The sequence below is a fragment of the Pristiophorus japonicus genome, chromosome 1, assembly GCF_044704955.1.
Source record: "Pristiophorus japonicus isolate sPriJap1 chromosome 1, sPriJap1.hap1, whole genome shotgun sequence".
NCBI lineage: Eukaryota > Metazoa > Chordata > Chondrichthyes > Pristiophoridae > Pristiophorus > Pristiophorus japonicus.
In genome coordinates this window covers 133,639,554-133,658,968 of record NC_091977.1, presented here as the reverse complement: position 1 = coordinate 133,658,968, position 19,415 = coordinate 133,639,554, and positions in this window count along the sequence as shown.

Sequence of the window (19,415 nt, the reverse complement as noted above, 5' to 3'; positions counted from 1 at the left end):
CTCATGTTGGAGGCGTGGAGGCACACACTCAGCCGGAGTTTGCAGAGATGAGCAAAATACCTGCAGAAATTGCAGAAATGAACGCTGGGGGAATCGCTGGAAGCTGAAGTTCAGCGAGTTCATGTGGAGCACGTATACAGTTCATACACCAGGACGCCACCGATAATGATGAAAGTGCTCCTCAATGGCATCCCAGTATCAATGGAGCTAGACACGGGGGCCAGCCAGTCCCTGATGGGTATCAACCAGTTCGAAAAGTTGTGGGCGTCCAAGGCCAGGAGGCCAAAATTATTGCCGATTGACGCACAGCTACGGACTTACACAAAGCAGATCATTCCGGTGCTAGGCACTGTAGTCGTGACCCACAAAGATTCGGAGAACAGGTTGCCACTCTGGATTGTCCCAGGGGACGGTCCTGCACTACTGGGGAGGAGTTGGCTTGCTGATATGAATTGGAAATGGGGCAATGTCAATGCAATTTCCTCTGTGGAGCGAGTATCATGCTCACAGATCCTGGACAAATTTGACTCATTATTTCAACTCGGCATCGGCACTTTCATGGGGGCCAAGGTAGTGATTCACATAAACCCGGACGCCAGGCCAGTACACCACAAGGCCAGAGCGGTGCCGTACGTGATGAGGGAAAAGATAGAAGGCGAATTGGACCACCTGCTGAGGGAAGGCATCATCTCGTCAGTCGAATTTAGTGACTGGGCGAGCCCGATCGTGCCGGTGCTCAAGGCGGATGGGTTGGTCAGGATATGTGGTGATTACAAGGCCACCATCAATCGGGTGTCACTCCAAGACCAGTACCCGCTACTGGGAGCGGAGGACCTCTTTGCGACGCTATCCGGTAGCAAACCTTTTTCAAAATTGGACCTGACCTCAGCTTACTTGACCCAGGAGCTGGCGAGTGAGTTGAAGAAGCTGACCACCATCACGACACACAAGGGGTTGTTTGAGTACAACAGATGTCCATTCGGGATTCGCTCGGCTGCCGCGATCTTCCAACGAAATATGGAAAGCCTCCTCAAGTCAATTCCAGGGACTGTGGTTTTTCAGGACGACATCACGGGTTACGATACTGAAGAACACTTCCACAACCTGGAGGAGGTGCTACGCAGACTGGACCGGGTAGGGCTGCGACTGAAAAAGACGAAGTGCGTCTTCCTAGCTCCAGAGGTAGAATTCCTGGGGATGAGGGTAGCAGCAGACGGGATCAGCCCTACTGCGTCCAAGACGGAATGGATCCAGAGAGCACCCAGACCCCGTAACACGATGGAGCTGCGTTCGTTCCTGGGGCTCCTGAATTATTTTGGTAACTTGCTTCCCAAATTGAGCACGCTGCTAGAGCCGCTACACGTGCTCCTACGCAAAGGTCGCGAATGGGTCTGGGGGGACAGCCAGGAAAGGGCTTTTAATAGAGCATGCAATTTGTTATGTTCCAACAATCTGTTAACGCTATATGACCCATGTAAGAAACTTGTGTTAACGTGCGATGCGTCGTCCTATGGTGTCGGGTATGTGTTGCAGCATGTCAATGCCAAGGGTCAGTTACAGCCGGTAGCTTATGCCTCTAGAAGTCTGTCCCAGGCAGAAAGGGGCTACGGGATGGTAGAAAAGGAAGCGCTAGCATGTGTATATGCGGTAAAGAAAATGCACCAGTACCTGTTTGGCAGGAAATTTGAGCTGGAGACAGATCACAAACCCCTAACGTCCCTTTTGGCCGACAACAAGGCCATAAATGCAAACGTATCGGCCCGCATACAGAGGTGGGCACTCACGTTAGCCGCCTATGACTACACAATTTGGCACAGACCGGGCACCGAAAACTGCGCCGATGCACTCAGCAGGCTCCCACTAGCCACCACTGAGGGGGCTACCGAGCATGCTGCTGAGATGGTCATGGCTGTTGAAGCTTTCAGAAGCGAAGGCTCACCCGTGACAGCCCGTCAGATCAAAGTCTGGACAAATAGAGACCCGCTATTGTCTCTAGTCAAGAAATGTATCCTGAATGGGGACTGGGCAACCACGTACAGGGCATGCCCTGAGGAATTTAAACCATTTCACAGGCGCAGGGATGAACTCTCGATTCAGGCCGATTGCCTACTGTGGGGAAACCGCGTAGTCATGCCCCAGATGGGCAGAGAGGTGTTCATCAGAGAACTCCACAATGAGCACCCGGGCATTGTCATGATGAAGGCAATTGCCAGGTCACACGTTTGGTGGCCAGGGATAGACGCAGATCTGGAACTTTGTGTTCGCAGGTGCAACACGTGTGCCCAAGTGGGAAATGCGCCCAGGGAAGCCTTGGGTCCTGGCCCTGGTCCTGGCCCGCCAAGCCATGGTCAGGCATCCATGTGGACTATGCAGGTCCTTTCATGGGAAAAATGTTTTTGGTTGTAGTAGACGCCTACTCCAAATGGATCGAGTGTGACATTTTAAATTCAAGCACATCCTCTGCCACGGTAGAAAGTCTACGGGCAATGTTCGCCGCCCATGGTCTACCAGACATCTTGGTCAGCGACAATGGCCCGTGCTTCACAGCACTGAATTGCAGGACTTCATGGTAGGCAATGGAATTAACCACGTCAGAACAGCACCGTTCAAGCCGGCCTCAAACAGCCAGGCAGAACGAGCAGTGCAGATAATCAAACAGGGGATGCTCAGAATCCAAGGGGGTTCCCTACAAAGACGCTTATCACGTCTCCTGTTGGCCTACAGATTCCGGCCACACTCGCTCACAGGGGTTCCACCCGCAGAGCTGCTAATGAAAAGGACGCTCAAAACCCGATTATCCCTTATATACCCTACCATGAAAGAAATTGTCGAGAGCAGGCGACAGTCACAATATGACTACCATGACAGGAATGCGAGAGGGCGATGTAGTGATGTAAATGACCCTGTTTTTGTCCTCAACTACGCTGCAGGGCCCAAATGGCTCACAGGCACTGTGATTGCCAAAGAGAGAAATAGGATTCTGGTCGTTAAACTTACCAATGGACAAATCTGCCGCAAACATGTGGATCAAACAAAAATTAGGTTCAGCAACCCCCATAGAGAAGCAGAGGAAGAACACGATATAGAGTTCACTCCTCCACAGGTGACCGAACACAGGAACCAAGTGGAGGAGAGCCCAGTCACTGTGGGTAGTCCGGACAGGCCTGAGGCACCGCAAACAGCAGACACTCAGGCCAGCGCCCAACAACCAGAGCCCCAACTCAGGCGCTCTACAAGAGAGCGTAAACCACCAGAGAGACTCAACCTGTGATCCCAATAAGACTTTGGGGGGGGAGGTGATGTCATGTATTCAACCAGCATTGTAACCCAAGTATAATCTGACCTAAGTTGTACACTGTGAGAACACTGACCACTAGGTGGTGAACTTATGGGAGACACTCCTAACCTGGACCTTCAGATATAAAAGGGGAAGCTCCACCCACTTCCATCACTTGAGTGCTAAGGAATAAAGGACAGGTCACAGACTGACCTTCTCTCAAGCATGGGCCTCGTGTGCATTTATACTGTATAGTAAGGACGTATCAGTCTAAATCGTTTATATAAATTATGAACAACCGTGGTCCCCAGCCATGATCCTTGTGGAACACCGTTACCCTCCTTCTGCCACTGTGAATAGCTATTCTTTACCTCCACTCTCTGCTTTCTGTCTTGAAGCCAGCTAGCTATCCATTCTGCTACTTGTCCCCTGACTCCGCATTCTCTGACCTTATTTATTAGTCCATTTTGTGGTACCTTATCGAAGGCCTTTTGATAATCTAGATAAATGACATCCACTACAATACCCTTGTCTACTCTCTGTAACCTCTTCAAACATTTAAATGAAGTTGGTCAAGCAAGACTTTCCCTTTTGAAATCCATGTTGACTATTATTATATTTTTGGCTACGAGATGTTCTTCTATTTTCTCCTTTAGTGGGGATTCCGTTATTTTTCCTGCCACCGATGTTAAGCTGACTGGTCTATAGTTCCTTATACATGTTCTATCTCCCTTCTTACATATAGGAATGGATTGGTAGTGGTGAGTGGAAGGGGCCTATAGATGGGGTGGGTTACATCATCTAGAGGAGGTACGTCTCCTGCATCCTGGCGGCTTCCTTACGGCCATTGTCATACTCAGACCACCACCTGGTGTGGGCAGAGCTCGCTTCACTCTGGGCACAGGTGGGGTCTGCATATTGGCATTTTAACAACCTGCTGCTGGAGGATGAGTGGTTCAGGGATTCATTCCATCAATTCTGGGAATGGCTGAAGGTTCTGCTGCAGCAGCTCCTTCACTTGCTCGCCCAAAGAAGCCCTCAGCACCAAAGGGCATCTGCAGTAGCTGAAAGAGCCCCAAGGTGCATGGTCAAGCTATTGGTGATGCAAGATCCACTTGATGATAGACCTTGCTCCTATTTTGAGGGCATCCACACAGCTTATTGCTGCAGTAGATGCTCTCTGAAGGTGGTCCTCACTCTGACAGGAATTGCTCCCTCAAGTCACCTGCGAGGCATTAGGCTGCTGGCAAGTAAAGCCAGCCCCAGTGGTGGCGGAGAATTCGGGATATACGCCAAAACCCTGCAGGAAGATCAGCCAGACCCCTAATGTGGGTGAACCAGGAGTAGTTTCACTAGGCAGTAACCTTCCTTCTGATGCATTCACAACTGAAGTTCACCAGATGCCAGTAAACTGCAAGGTGTGAAAGCAGGGTGGGGAAACCACAAGGGATGCTGTCTACCTTGGCCTTAACTGGAGGGCGCATATTAATATTAACCAAACTATCCTGGAAATTGGTAGGACGAATACAGCAGCAGCCTGAGGCCATTGCAAAACTACAAGTAAATACCCAATCTTCTAAGTGAAGGGACTTCTGGAACTCAGTTTCAGACTCTGTCACCTTCGTGCTAAATAAATGAAAAAACCAAAACGATTGGGGGTCGTGGTCCGACCCAGTCTCCCAGCTTGGCTTTTGAAGGCGGGATGAATCTGGGTAGCTTCCTCAGCCTGAACTGACAGGGAAAGTTGAGAGTGAGGTCCTGGGAACAGAGATGAGTGCCTCACTATCAACCTTCCCTGTCAGTTCAGCCTGAGGAAGCTACCCGGAGGCACCCTGCCTTCGGAAACGATTAGCTACGAACTCATGAATGAAAAGGCCGATTGAGTTTGTCTCTCCAGATATGAGCCCCAGACCCTCGGGGGAGGTGCTCCCTGGGAGTGAGAGCTCTTGGAACCTAGATGTCCCAGAGGAATTGGGAGAGATCCTGGCACCAGTCAGCATGGACTTTCCCAAGCCAGCTGGTGCCAGGGGAAGGCTCGTCCCCTTAATTCTGGGAAGTCTCGGTACATATTTGTACCGGGGTTTCATAGAATCATAGAAATTTAAATTGGAAGGTCATTTCGGCCCACCGTGTCCATGCCGGCCAACAAGAGGCTATCCAGCCTAATCCCACTTTCCAGCTCTAGGTCCGTAACCCTGCAGGTTACGGAACTTCAAGTGCACATCCAAGTACTTTTTGAATGTGGTGAGGGTTTCTGCCTCTATCACCCTTTCAGGCAGTGAGTTCCAGACCCCATCTGGGTGATGACATTTCCCCTCAAATCCCCTCTAAACCTTCTACCAATTACTTTAAATTTATGCGTCCTAGTTGTTGACACCTCTGCTAAGGGAAATAGGCCCTTTCTATCCACTATATCTAGGCCCCTCATAATTTTATACACCTCAATGAGGTCTCCTCTCAGCCTCCTCTGTTCCAAGGAAAACAAACCCAGCCTATCCAATCTATCCTCATAGCTAAGTTTCTCCAGTCCCGGCAACATCCTCGTAAATCTCCTCTGTACTCTCTCCAGTGCAATCACGTCCTTCCTGTAATGCGGTGACCAGAACTACACGCAGTACTCCAGCTGTGGCCTAACCAGTGTTTTATACAGTTCAAGCATAACCCACCTGCTCTTATATTTTATGCCTCGGCTAATAAAGGCAAGCATTCCGTATGCATCTTAGCCACCTTATCCACCTGGTCTGCTACCTTCAGGGATCTGTGGACATGGACTCCCAAATCCTTTTGTTCCTCTACACTTTTCAATACCCTACCATTTAATGTGTATTCCCTTTCCTTGTTAGCCCTCCCCAAATGCATTACCTCACACTTCTCTGGATTAAATTCCATTTGCCACTGTTCTGCCCACCTGACCAGTTGATTGATATATTTCTGCAGTCCACAGCTTTCTTCTTCATTATCAACCACACTGTTTATTTTTGTATCATCTGCAAACTTCTTAATCATACCCCCATATTCAAGTCTAGATCATTGATGTATACCACAAAAAACCAGGGACCTAGTACTGAGACCCGCGGAATGCCACTGGAAACATCCTTCCAGTCACAAAAACATCCATCAACTATTAACCTTTGCTTCCTGCCTCTGAGCCAATTTTGGATCCAATTTGCCACTTTGCCCTGGGTCCCATGGACTTTTATTTTCATGACCAGTCTGCCATGTGGGACCTTATCGAAAGCTTTGCTAAAATCCATATACACTACATCATACATACTGCCCTCATTGAGCCTCCTGGTTACCTCCTCCCCTGGTTACTCGACCTTCCCTTAACAAATCCGTGCTGACTGTCCCTGATTAATCCGTATCTTTCTAAATGTAGATTTATCTTGTCCTTCAGGGCTTTTTCCAATAATTTTCCCACAACTGAGGTTAGGCTGACTAGCCTGTAATTACTCAGTCTGTCCTTTTCTCCCTTTTTAAACACAGGAACCACATTAGCAGTCCTCCAGTCCATTGGGACCACACCTGAAGCCAGAGAGGATTGGAAAATAATAGTTCTAGCCTCTGCTATTTCCTCTTTTGCTTCGTTTAACAGCCTGGGATACATTTCATTCGGGCCTGGGGAGTTATCCATTTTCAAAGCTGCTAAACCCCTTGTACCTCCTCTCTCACTATGTTTATTTCATCTCATATTTCACACTCCTCCTCGATAGCAGTGTCTGCATCGCCCCTCTCTTTTGTGAAAACAGGTGCAAAGTATTCATTAAGAACCATACCCACATCTTCCGCCTCCACATACAGATTACCCTTATGGCCTCTAATAGACCCTACCCTTTCTTTAGTTATCTTAATATATTTATAAAACATCTTTGGGTTTTCCTTGATTTTACTTGCAAGAATCTTTCATGCTCTCTCTTTACTTTCCTAATATCCCTTTTGATCTGACCCCTGGACTTTTTATACTCCTCGAGAGATTCTGCAGTATTTAGCCCTCGGTATCTGTCATAAGCTTCCCTTTATTTCTTTATCCAACCCTGCATGTCCCTAGACATCCAGGGTGCTCTAGTCCCACCCTTTTTCTTTAAGGGTACATATTTGGCCTGAACCTTGCGGATCTCCTTCTTGAATGCCTCCCACTGCTCGGACACTGATTTACCATCAAGTAGCTGTTTCCAGTCCACTATGGCTAAATCACCTCTCAGCTCAGTATGGTTGGTTTTTCTCCAATTTAGAACTTTTATTCCTGTTCTAACCTTATCCTTTTCCATAACTACCTTAAATCTAACTGAATTATGGTCACTAGCACCAAAATTCTCTCCCACTGATACCCCTTCCACCTGCCCAGCTTCATTCCCAAGCGGGTAAGTGGAGCTGAGTCCACGGCCAGATCAGCCATGATCTTGTTGAATGGCAGAGCAGGCTCGAGGGGCTAGATGGCCTACTCCTGTTCCTAATTCTTATGTTCTTATATAGAACCGCTCCCTCCCGTGTTAGGCTTGCTGCATACTGACTAAAAAAGTTCTCTTGAATGCATTTTAGCAATTCCGCACCCTCTATACCCTTCACACTAATATTGTCCCAGTTAATATTAGAATAGTTGAAATCCCCACTATTACTGCCCTATGGTTTTTGCACTTCTCAGAAATGTGCCTACATATTTGCTCTCCTATCTCCCATTGTTTGGGGGTCTACAGTACACGCTCAGCAGTGTGAGCACCCCTTTTTTGTTTTTCAGTTCGACCCATATGGCCTCATTTGATGATCCCTCTAACATATCATCCCTCCTCACAGCTGTAATAGTTTCTTTAATCAATACCGCGACGCCCCCTCCCTTTTTATCTCCCTCTCTATCCTGTTTGAAAATTCTGTAACCAGGAATGTTGAGTTGCCATACCTGCCCTTCTTTTAGCCATGTTTCTGTAATAACTATAATATCATACTCCCAAGTGTCTACCCGTGCTCTCAGCTCATCTGCCTTATTCGCTATACTCCTTGCATTGAAGTATATACCATTTAGTATAGTCAGACCTCCATGTTGCCTACTTTCTAGCCCTTGTTTCCTCTGTCTTTCACATTCACTTTCTACATTTTTGCTTTCCAATTCTAGCTTACTCCTCTCCCTACTGAATCTATTCCCAGGTTCCCATCCCCCTGCTAAGCTAGTTTAAACTCTCCCCAACAGCACTAGCAAACCCCCCGGCAAGGATATTGGTCCCGGCTCTGTTGAGATGCAACCCGTCTGGCTTGTACAGGTCCCACCTCCCCCAGAACCGGTCCCAATGCCTCAGGAATCTAAAGCCCTCCCTCCTGTATCTCTCCAGTCATGCATTCATCTGCTCTATCCTCCTATTTCTGTACTCACTAGCTCGTGCACTGGGAGTAATCCGGAGATTACTTCCTTTGGGATCCTGCTTTTTAATCTCTCTCCTAGCTCCCTAAACTCTGCCTGCAGGATCTCATCCCTTTACCTATGTCATTGATCCCGATATGGATCATCTCCCCCAGAATGCCCTGCAGCCGCTCGGTAACATCCTTGAGGGAGCTAACATACCATCCTGGAGTCATATCTACGGCCGCAGAAACGCCTGTCTGCTCCCCTGACTATTGAATCCCCTGCCACTATAGCTCTTCTATTCTTCTTCCTTCCCCCACTGTGCAGCTGAGCCACCCATGGTGCCATGGACATGGCTCTAGCTGCACTCCCCAGAGACACCATCGCCCCCACCGGTACTCAGATGGTCCCGATGGTGTGGACTAGAATGGCAGAGACTGGCCAACTAGTGGCCTTAACCAGCCTGTTCCACTCTACACCATCGGGGCAACAACCAGAGCGTCCACTCACAAGACTTTCCTGTTTAGTCCCAAGGTGGACACCTAGCCGGCATTGCTTGCCGATGACTGTACGAACTGGACTTTGCCCAGTGCCAGTGCAGTTAACCCCAAGTAGTGCCGAACTGAGCCTGGAGTTGGAGCAGGGTCGGTGCTTGATGCCGATGCAGGGACATGAGGGTTAGATGGGTCTGTGGGGGGGGGGGGGCCGTGTTGGTTATTGGCCGTCAAATTAAAAACAAATTGTGGGATGTAGAGTTGGCACTGAGAAATGGATGGGACAGAAAGAGATGGCATGAGGAGAATTTCAGTTGCACTGTTCCCCTCCTTATGTGGTATCTCTGCTGGCTTTGATTTGATTTCTGTCACAATGTGCTCTCTCTTGTGTGTCTGATCCACTTGTCTTTGTGGTTTTGTTACTCACAACTTTTGTCTGTAGATACTTTGATAAAACCATCCATTTCCGCTCTCTCATCCTCATGCCAACAGTGTACCTCTAGCAGAAGAAGAAATTACAGATGTAAAAGCCTCACAACATCGCAACAAGACAACTACAGGTACTCTAGAGCTACCCTTGTATAGGAAACCATTTAAGGTGTAAATGCTTGCAGGAGATGCTGGGTGCAAAAGCATACCAACTTGTTTCTTTTCATGTAATGTTACTGGTCACAGATTCTGATGCCACCTGAGTATTAAAGGTTCTGGAGTTGAGCAATGTTCACTTTCTTCAGAATCCGAGAGATGGTCCAGAATGGGTGCAATGCCATCAGGTGAACCAGCATCACTGGCACAATGAGCTTCTCTGACCACATCGGAGGGATTTTGGTGGCAGTACCTGAGCCAGCTGACTTGGGAGGAGGTCCTTGGCAAGGATCCAGGGATTGGCAAGGTCAGAGGACACCAGTAACACCTGGGACAAAAGTTTCTCATTGACTCCTTGTCCCACAGATTATCCCAGGGTTCAGGACCAGCTGATCAAATGCACCATAAACAAAATGCACTGCAGCAACTTGCCAAGGTTTCTTTGGCAGCAGCTCCCAAAACCGCGACATCTACCATCTAGAAGGACAAGGGCAGCCAGCACATGGGAACAGTACCACCTCCAAGTTCGCCTCCAAGTCACACACCATCCTGATATGGAAGCATATCACCGTTCCTTCATCGTCGCTGGGTCAAAATCCTGGAACTCCCTCCCTAACAGCATTATGGGATAACCTTCACCACATGGACTGCAGCGGTTCAAGAAGGTGACTCACCACCATCTTCTCAAGGGCAATAAGTACTGGCTTTGCCAGTGACACCCACATCCCATGAACGAATTAAAAAAAAATCAAAACAACGAGCGTGTACTGATCTGGTTTCAGTTTCCAGGATTTGAGCACTTCATGGTCACTGCAGTGAATTATGCTGTTACACACTCTGACTTTCACGGGGAATTATACAAGCTGGAATAAACAAACCTTCTACAGCAACACCCTTCTGACCGTCAACTAGTTAGCGATGATTCCATTGTTCACGCTCCCTTCATCAGGTCTTCTAGCCATCCACATTCACTCCTAGATAGATCAGCCAATTAGTGCAACTCACTTTCCTTCACTTAAACTGGTTGTGCCTCAAGTTATCCCTGCTTACAAAGCTATTGTGACATCTGATCTCACTGTGATGCACAGGGTAGGGTCAGGCTTTCCCTGTGATGTCATGGTTTGACCCGTCAAGTTAAAGGGGCCCCACCTTGATGCAACTGTATTTGGCAAAAACCCTTGGGCTTTAGGTTACAATTCTTGGATGGGCTAGATTGCAATAATAGGTTTCCACATGGTTACGACCCAGAGAAGAGGGTGCAGGGTGATGTGTAGGGATGGCATCCTCTGAATGGAGGATGATTCCAGCACTCACAGATCCTTCTGAAACAGCTCTTATTTCTTGGGTTTAGAGCGCTGTAGAGCTGGAAGCTCAGATCAACAATGGTGCAGCAGACCATTGATCAGGACACACTGATGCCTTGTCGGTGCCAGGGAGATGGAGGAGGAGGTCAAAGCTGCTGGGGGGGAAGCTTTATACGGAGCTGAGACCAATTCTTGCTGGGCTCTGTGTTGCTGGAGCCAAGGCTTTTCAATTAGACTTGCCCGAGAGAAAGGTCACGGAGGATGAACCAATTCCTTTAATCTCTGTTCTGTAGTTGCAGATAGCTGGGGGTAAATGTCTGTCTGTATCTTTAGATTGGGTCCCACAAAGGTTTTGTGACTATTGCCCATTTGTCAGACTATGCCGAGTAATGCCATGGGAGATCTACAAATGATAAGTGGTTGTCTACATTTTCAGAGCAGGGAAGAGCACCAAACTCAAGGGCTGGGAGGAGCCATGCAGTAATGGATTTGAGAGTGGGGCTCAGTAACCAGGCTGCAGGCCCCAGACTACCTATGAGCAACGCCAGGGAAGATGTACCAATAACAAAATTAACTATTCTACCCTACTGTGCATCAGTATTACCGTATATGCTAAACTGTTCATATTGCTCATTATGACTTTCACAAAAGATGATACAAGATCAATAGGTTAATACCAACCTTTCAAAGCTCACAACCTTCTCTCTATTCTGCTGGTTGCTGATGTTTTCATTGTTGGGTTCCCTTCATAAAGCAAAGAGGTTGAGATATTGTAGCCAGCCACATTCACTCCTAGATAGATCAGCCAGTTAGTCACAGTCAGTACAGCTTGCTTTCCTTCACTTCAACTCGTTGTCAAGCATCCTGCCTCAAGTTGCCCGTTTACAAACCTATTGTGAGGTCTGACCTCACTGTGATGCACAGGATAGGGTCAGGCTTGCCTTGTGATGTCACGGTTTGACCCGAACCGAACCTTGATGTAACTGTGTTTGGCAAAACCCCTTAGGCTTTAGGTTACAATGATTGGAAGGGCTAGATTGCAATAACAGGTTTCCACATGGTTACGAACCAGAGAATTAGGTAGATGGGCAATGGGTCAGGCTTGCCTTGTGATGTCACGGTTTGACCTGAACCTCACCTTGATACAATTGTGTTTGGAAAAAACCCTTGGGGCCAGGCTTTCAGCTTCACTGTCGGCGATTTTCTCGGTGTTACAGCTGGTTTTTTGCCCAGCGAGTTTTTTCATTGGTATCGCCCACATCACAAGTCACTTGCCGGGACCAGACCGCCCACGTGCCATGCCGAGAATAACTGCCAGGGCGTACATTTTGGCTCATCCGCCGCCGTCCAGATCGCCGAGAGACCTGCCCTGTAAAAGCAGCTTTTACAGGGCGGTAAGGGGTGGACCCTGCAAAGAAAAGTTATTTAATTATTTATTTAAAATATTACCATGACGATTAGGCTTAAAACTGTCTTAGGAATGCTTTGTATATTTTTTTTTATAATAATAATTTTTTCTTTAGGTTTTCCTCCTCCGTAGGCCTAGCCGCAGCCTCGGCCTAAATTTTTGTACTTACCGTCCATTCCGGTAGCGACCGCCCATTTGGCTAACTTTCCACTTACCTGTCGATAGACCGCCGAGAATTTGTGTGCAACGTCCATTTTTTTCGCCAGGTGATCAGTTCCACACACCTTTACCCTCAAAATGGAAATTCTCGCCCGTTTCTTCCGCCGAGCGTTAGCAATCCTTCTCAGCGGGCAATCGGGCATTGAGGGCCTTAATGGAAAGCCTGGCCCTTGAGCTTTAGATTACAATGATTGGATGGGCTAGATTGCAATAACAGTTTTGCACTTGGTTACTGTTATATATGTATACTTGTATTTACTCTGTACAGCCACCACTGAAGTCCCAAGAGAACCCATAATCCCTTGGGAGCACAGGTATTTAAGGAGGCTTCACAGGTTGGAGAGGCACTCTGGAGACCTGCAATAAAAGACTAAGGTCACACTTTATTTTGAGCTCAGAGTGTTCAGTCTGACTCTTTCTCCATACACAACTGGCAATGAGATACAGATAGCGAACCCAAAGATGCAGAGAGCAGTGGGCATCCGAGAGAAATTCTTGGAGGGAGATGATTGGGAAACTTTTGTGGAATGACTCAACCAATACTTCGTGGCCAACCAGCTAGATGGGGAAGAGAGCGCTGCCAAATGAAGGGCGATCCTCCTCACCGTCTGTGGGGCACCAACGTATGGCCTCATGAAGAACCTGCTCACTCCAGCGAAACCCACAGAGAAATCATACGACGATTTGTGCACACTTGTCGGGGAGCATTTGAACCCAAAGGAAAGCGTTCTGATGGCGAGGTACCGGTTCTACACCTATAAAAGGTCTGAAGGCCAGGAAGTGGCAAGTTATGTTGCCGAGCTAAGACGCCTTGCAGGACATTGCGAATTTGAAGGACATTTGGAGCACATGCTCAGAAACTTTGTCGTACTTGGCATCGGCCACGAAACCATACTCGGCAAACTTTTGACTGCAGAGACCCCAACCTTGAGTAAGGCCATAGCGATAGGCCAGGCATTCATTGCCGCCAGTGACAATACGAAGCAAATCTCTCAGCACACAAGTGCTTCTACAAGTAGTGTGAACAAGTGATGTTGTTTTCGAATCATAATGTACAGGGTAGGTCACACATACCTGCAGCTACACGTCCACAGATGTCTCAGAGTCCACCATCAAGGGTGATGAATGCAAGGCCATTAATACGTTGTTGGCGCTGCGGGGTGATCATAGTTTCCATTCATGCCGATTCAAAGAGTACGTTTACAAGGGCTGTGGAACAATGGGACACCTCCAACAAGTGTGCAGGTGAGCTGCAAAGCCTGTTAAACCTGCAAACCACCATGCTGCAGAGGAGGACAGATCCACAGAGGATCATGATGAACCCAGAGCCTCATATCGAGGAGACAGAGTTACATGGGGTGCACACATTCACCACGAATTGTCCCCCGATAATGCTGAATGTTGAACTAAATGGACTCCAGATGTCAATGGAGCTGGACACGGGCGCGAGCCAGTCCATCATGGACAAAAAGACTTTCAAAAGGTGCAACAAGGTCTCAAAGCCAGTCTGAAATCCAGTTCTCACGAAACTGAGAACTTACACGAAAGAACTGATTCCTGTGATCGGCAGTGCTCCCGTAAAGGTCTCCTATAATGGGTGGTATCGAGCGATGGTCCCACACTGCTCGGCAGGAGCTGGCTGGGAAAGATACGCTGGAACTTGGATGACATCCGAGCGCTATCGCCCACTGATGATACTTTGTGTGCCCAGGTCTTAAACAAATTTCCTTCACTGTTTGAACCAGGCATCGGGAAATTCCAAGGAGCAAAAGTGCAGATCCACCTAATTCCGGGGGCGTGACCCATCCATCACAAGGCGAGAGCAATACCGTAAATGATGAAAGGATAGAGATCGAGCTAGACCAGCTGCAAATAGAGGGCATCATTTCCCCGATCGAGTTCAACGAGGGGGCCAGTCCTATCGTCCCAGTCCTCAAGGGAGACGGCACCGTCAGAATCTGTGGCAATTAAAAAGTAACTATCAATCGTTTCTCCCTGCAGGATCAATACCCACTATCAAAGGCCAACGACCTCTTTGCAACGCTGGCAGGAGGAAAGATGTTCACGAAGCTGGATCGGACGTCAGCCTACATGACACAGGGACTGGAGGAATCATCGAAGGCCCTCAACTCATCAACGTGCACAAAGGTCTTTTTGTTTATAACAGATGCCCGTTTGGAATCCGATCGGTGGCAGTGATATTCCAGAGAAACATGGAAAGCTTACTGAAGTCGGTTCCAATGCACCGTGGTCTTCCAGGATGATATCTTGGTCACAGGTCGGAACGCAGTCGAGCATCTGCAGAACCTGGAATCGGTTCTTAGTCGACGCAACCGCGTGGGGCTCAGGTTAAAATGCTCGAAGTGTGTTTTCCTGGTGCCTGAAGTGGAGTTCCTGGGAAGGAGGGTTGCGGTGGACAGCATCAGGCCCACCCACGCGAAGACGGAGGCAATCGAGAATACACCGAGGCCACAGAACGTGACGGAGCTGCGGTCGTTTCTGGGACTCCTGAACTACTTTGGTAACTTCTTACCGGGTCTCAGCACACTGTTAGAACCACTGCATGTCTTACTATGAAAAGGGGATGAATGGGTTTGGGGCAAAAGCCAAGAAAATGCGTTTAAAAAACCGAGAACATTTTTATGCTCAAACAAATTGCTTTTGTTGTATGATCTATCTAAGCGTTTGGTACTAGCATGTGATGCGTCGTCATATGGCGTCGGGTGTGTATTGCAACAAGCTAATGATTTCAGGAAACTGCAACTGGTTGCTTATGCATCCAGGAGTCTGTCTAAGGCTGAGAGAGTCTACAGCATGATTGACAAAGAAGCGTTAGCGTGTGCCTATGGGGCAAAGAAAATGCATCAATACCTGTTTGGGCTAAAATTTGAATTGGAAACTGACCATAAGCCACTTTTCTCCCTGTTTCCCGAGAGTAAAGGGATAAATACCAATGCATCGGCCCGCATCCAGAGATGGGCGCTCACGTTGTCCACATACAACTACGCCATCCGCCACAGGCCAGGCACAGAGAACTGCGCCAATGCTCTCAGTAGGCTGCCAATGCCCACCATGGGGATGGAAATGGCACAGTCAGCAGATTTAGCCATGGTTATAGAAGCATTTGAGAGTGAGCAATCACCCGTCACTGCCCGGCAGATCAAAACCTGGACAAGCCAGGACCCCTTATTATCTCTAGTCAAAAGTTGTGTGCTTCACGGGAGCTGGTCCAGTGTCCCAGTGGAAATGCAGGAAGAGATAAAGCCGTTCCAGCGGCGCAAAGATGAAATGTCTATACAGGCAGACTGCCTTCTGTGGGGCAATCGAGTAGTGGTCCCCAAGAAGGGCAGAGACACCTTCATCAATGATGTCCACAGTACCCATCCAGGCATCGTAATGATGAAAGCGATAGCCACATCCCACGTGTGGTGGCCCGGTATCAATGCGGACTTAGAGTCCTGTGTTCACAGATGTAATACATACACGCAGTTAACCAATGTACCCAGGGAGGCGCCGCTAAGTTTATGGTCTTGGCCCTCCAAACTGTGGTCTAGAGTACACGTCGACTGTGCAGGCCCGTTCTTGGGTAAAAAGTTCCTTGTGGTTGTAGACGCGTATTCCAAGTGGATTGAATGTGAGATAATGTCGGCTAGCACGTCCGCAGCCACTACTGAAAGCCTGCGGGCCATGTTTGCCACACACGGCCTGTAACGGGATCAAACATGTCACATCTGCCCCGTTTAAACCAGCGTCCAATGGTCAGGCAGAGAGAGCAGTGCAAACCATCAAGCAAGGCTTGAAGAGGGTAACTGAAGGCTCACTACAGACTCGCCTATCCCGAGTCCTGCTTAGCTACCGCACGTGACCACACTCACTCACTGGGATCCCACCTGCTGAACTGCTCATGAAAAGAGCACTTAAGACAAGGCTCTCATTAGTTCACCCTGATCTATATGAACAGGTAGAGAGCAGGCGGCTTCAACAAAGTGCATACCATGAATGCGCAAATGTGTCATGCGAGATTGAAATCAATGATCCTGTATTTATATTAAATTATGGACAAGGTCCCAAGTGGCTTCCCAGCACTGTCATGGGCAAAGAGGGAAGCAGGGTGGTTCGGGTCAAACTTTCAAATGGAGTCATTCACCGGAAACACTTGGACCAAATCAAACTCAGATTCACGGACTATCCTGAGCAACCCACCTTGGACCCTACTTTTTTTGATCCCTCAACATACACACCAGTGGAAACCAGCACCACGGTTGACCACGATGCAGAACCCATCATCCACAGCAGCCCAGAAGGGCCCAACACACTAGGCAGCCCAGGAAGGCCAGCTGCACAGCAGCCCAGCGAGGGCCCAATAAATGATTCAACAACACCAGCTTTCACACCGAGATGATCAACCAGGGCAAGAAGGGCCCCAGATCGACTCACATTGTAAATAGTTACACTATTGACTTTAGGAGGGGGTGGGGGGGGGGGGAGGGGGCGGGAGTGTTGTTATATATGTATACTTGTATTTACTCTGTACAGCCACCAGAAGGCTCATCCCCTGGAGTCCCAAGGGATCCCATAATCCCTTGGGAGCTCAGGTATTTAAGGAGGCTTCACAGGTTGGAGAGGCAATCTGGAGACCTGTAATAAAAGACTAAGGTCACACTTTACTTTGAGCTCACAGTGTTCAGTCTGACTCTTTCTCCATACACAACAGTTACGACCCAGAGAATCGAGTGCAGGGCCGATGGGCGATGAATAACTTGTTTGCCTTCTCTGTGCCCCCATCTCTGGGTGGAGGATGATTCCAGCACTCCCACGTCCTTCTGAAACAGTGCTTGTGTTTTTTTGGGTTTGGCGTGCTGTAGAGCTGGACGCTCAGATGAACTATGGTGCAACAGACTATTGATCAGGACACACTGATGCTGTGCCGGTGACAGGGAGATGGAGGAGGAGGTCAGAGCTGCTGGGGGGAAGCTTTATATGGAGCGGAGACCAATTCTTGCTCGGGCCAAGGTTTTTCAATTAGACTTGCCCGAAAGAAATGTCATGGGGGATGAACCAGTTCCTTTAATCTCTGTTATCTAACTGGGGGGAAATATTGTTTGGGACTTTAGAGTGGATCCCAGTAAGTATTTGTGACTATTGCCCATCTGCCAGACTATGCCGAGAAATGCCATGGGAGATCTACCAATGATAAGTGGTTGTCTGCATTTTCAGAGCAGGGAGTGAGCACCAAATGTAAGTGCTGGGAGGAGCCATGCAGTGATGGATTTGAGAGTGGGGCTCAGTAACCAGGCTGCAGGCCCCAGACTACCTATGAGCAATGCCAGGGAAGATGTACCAATAACAAAATTAACTATTCCACCTTCCTGTGCATCAGTATTACCGTATGTGTTAAACTGTTCATTGCTCATTATGACTTTCATAAAAGATGATACAAGATCAATAGGTTAATACGAACCTTTCAAAGCTCACAGCCTTCTCTCTAATCTGCTGGTTGCTGATGTTTTCATTGTTTGTGTTCCCTTCATAAAGCAAAGATGTTGAGATATTGCAGCCAGCCACATTCACTCCGAGATAGATCAGCCAGTTAGTCACAGTCAGTACAGCTTGCTTTCCTTCACTTAAACTGGTTGTCAAGCATCCTGCCTCAAGTTGCTCCTGTTTACAAATCTATTGTGAGGTCTGACCTCACTGTGATGCACAGGATAGGGCCAGGCTTGCCTTGTGATGTCACGGTTTGACCTGAACCTCACCTTGATGCAACTGTGTTTGGCAAAACCCTTTAGGCTTTAGGTTACAATGATTGGAAGGGCTAGATTGCAATAACAGGTTTCCACATGGTTACAAACCAGAGAATTAGATAGATGGGCGATGGGCAGAGATGCCATTGCTTGCCTTCTCCATGTCCCCTTCGCTTAGTGAGGCCCAGTCACATTTGGGACTATTGCTCACCCTGCAGACAATCCTGAGCAATGCCATGGGAGATCTAGCAATGATAAATAATTGTTCACATTTACAGAACAGGGAGTGAGCATCAAACTCAAGGGCTGGGAGGAACTGGTCAGTGAGGGACCTGAACGTGGGGTTCAGTAACCACCTGTAACCAGGCCGCAGGCCCCCAGACTACCTATTAACAATGCCAAAGAAAATCTACCAACAATAAAATGAGCTGTTCCACCCTAATGTGCATCAGTATTACTGTATCTGTTAAACTGTTCATATATTGCTCATTATGACTTTCACAAAAGATGATACAAGATCAGTAGGTTAATACCAACATTTCAAAGCTCACAACTTTCTCTCTAATCTGCTGGTTGATGATATTTTCATTGTTGTTGCAAAGATGGTGAGATATTGCAGCCGGCCCCATTCACTCCTAGATAGATCAGCCAGTTCGTCACTGTCAGTTCAGCTTACTTTCCTTCAGCTGAACTGGTGGTGGAACGTCTGACACCTCAACTTGCCCCTGTTTACAAACCAATTGTGAGGTCTGATCTCACTGTGATGCACTGTGTGAGAGTCAGGCTTACCTTGTGATGTCACGGTTTGAGCCCTTCAGTTAAAGGGGCCGTACCTGAATGAAACTGTGTTTGCCTTGGGCTTTATTTAGATATCAATGATTTGATGCACTAGAATGCAATAACAGGCTTCCATGACGTTATGACCCAGAGAACACGTGTATGTATGATGGATAGTGGTGGGTTTGTTTGTCTTTTACTAATGATGTTAAGTAATTGTACACATATACAGGAACAGGAGTAGGCCATTCTGCCCCTCGAGCTTGTTCCACTAT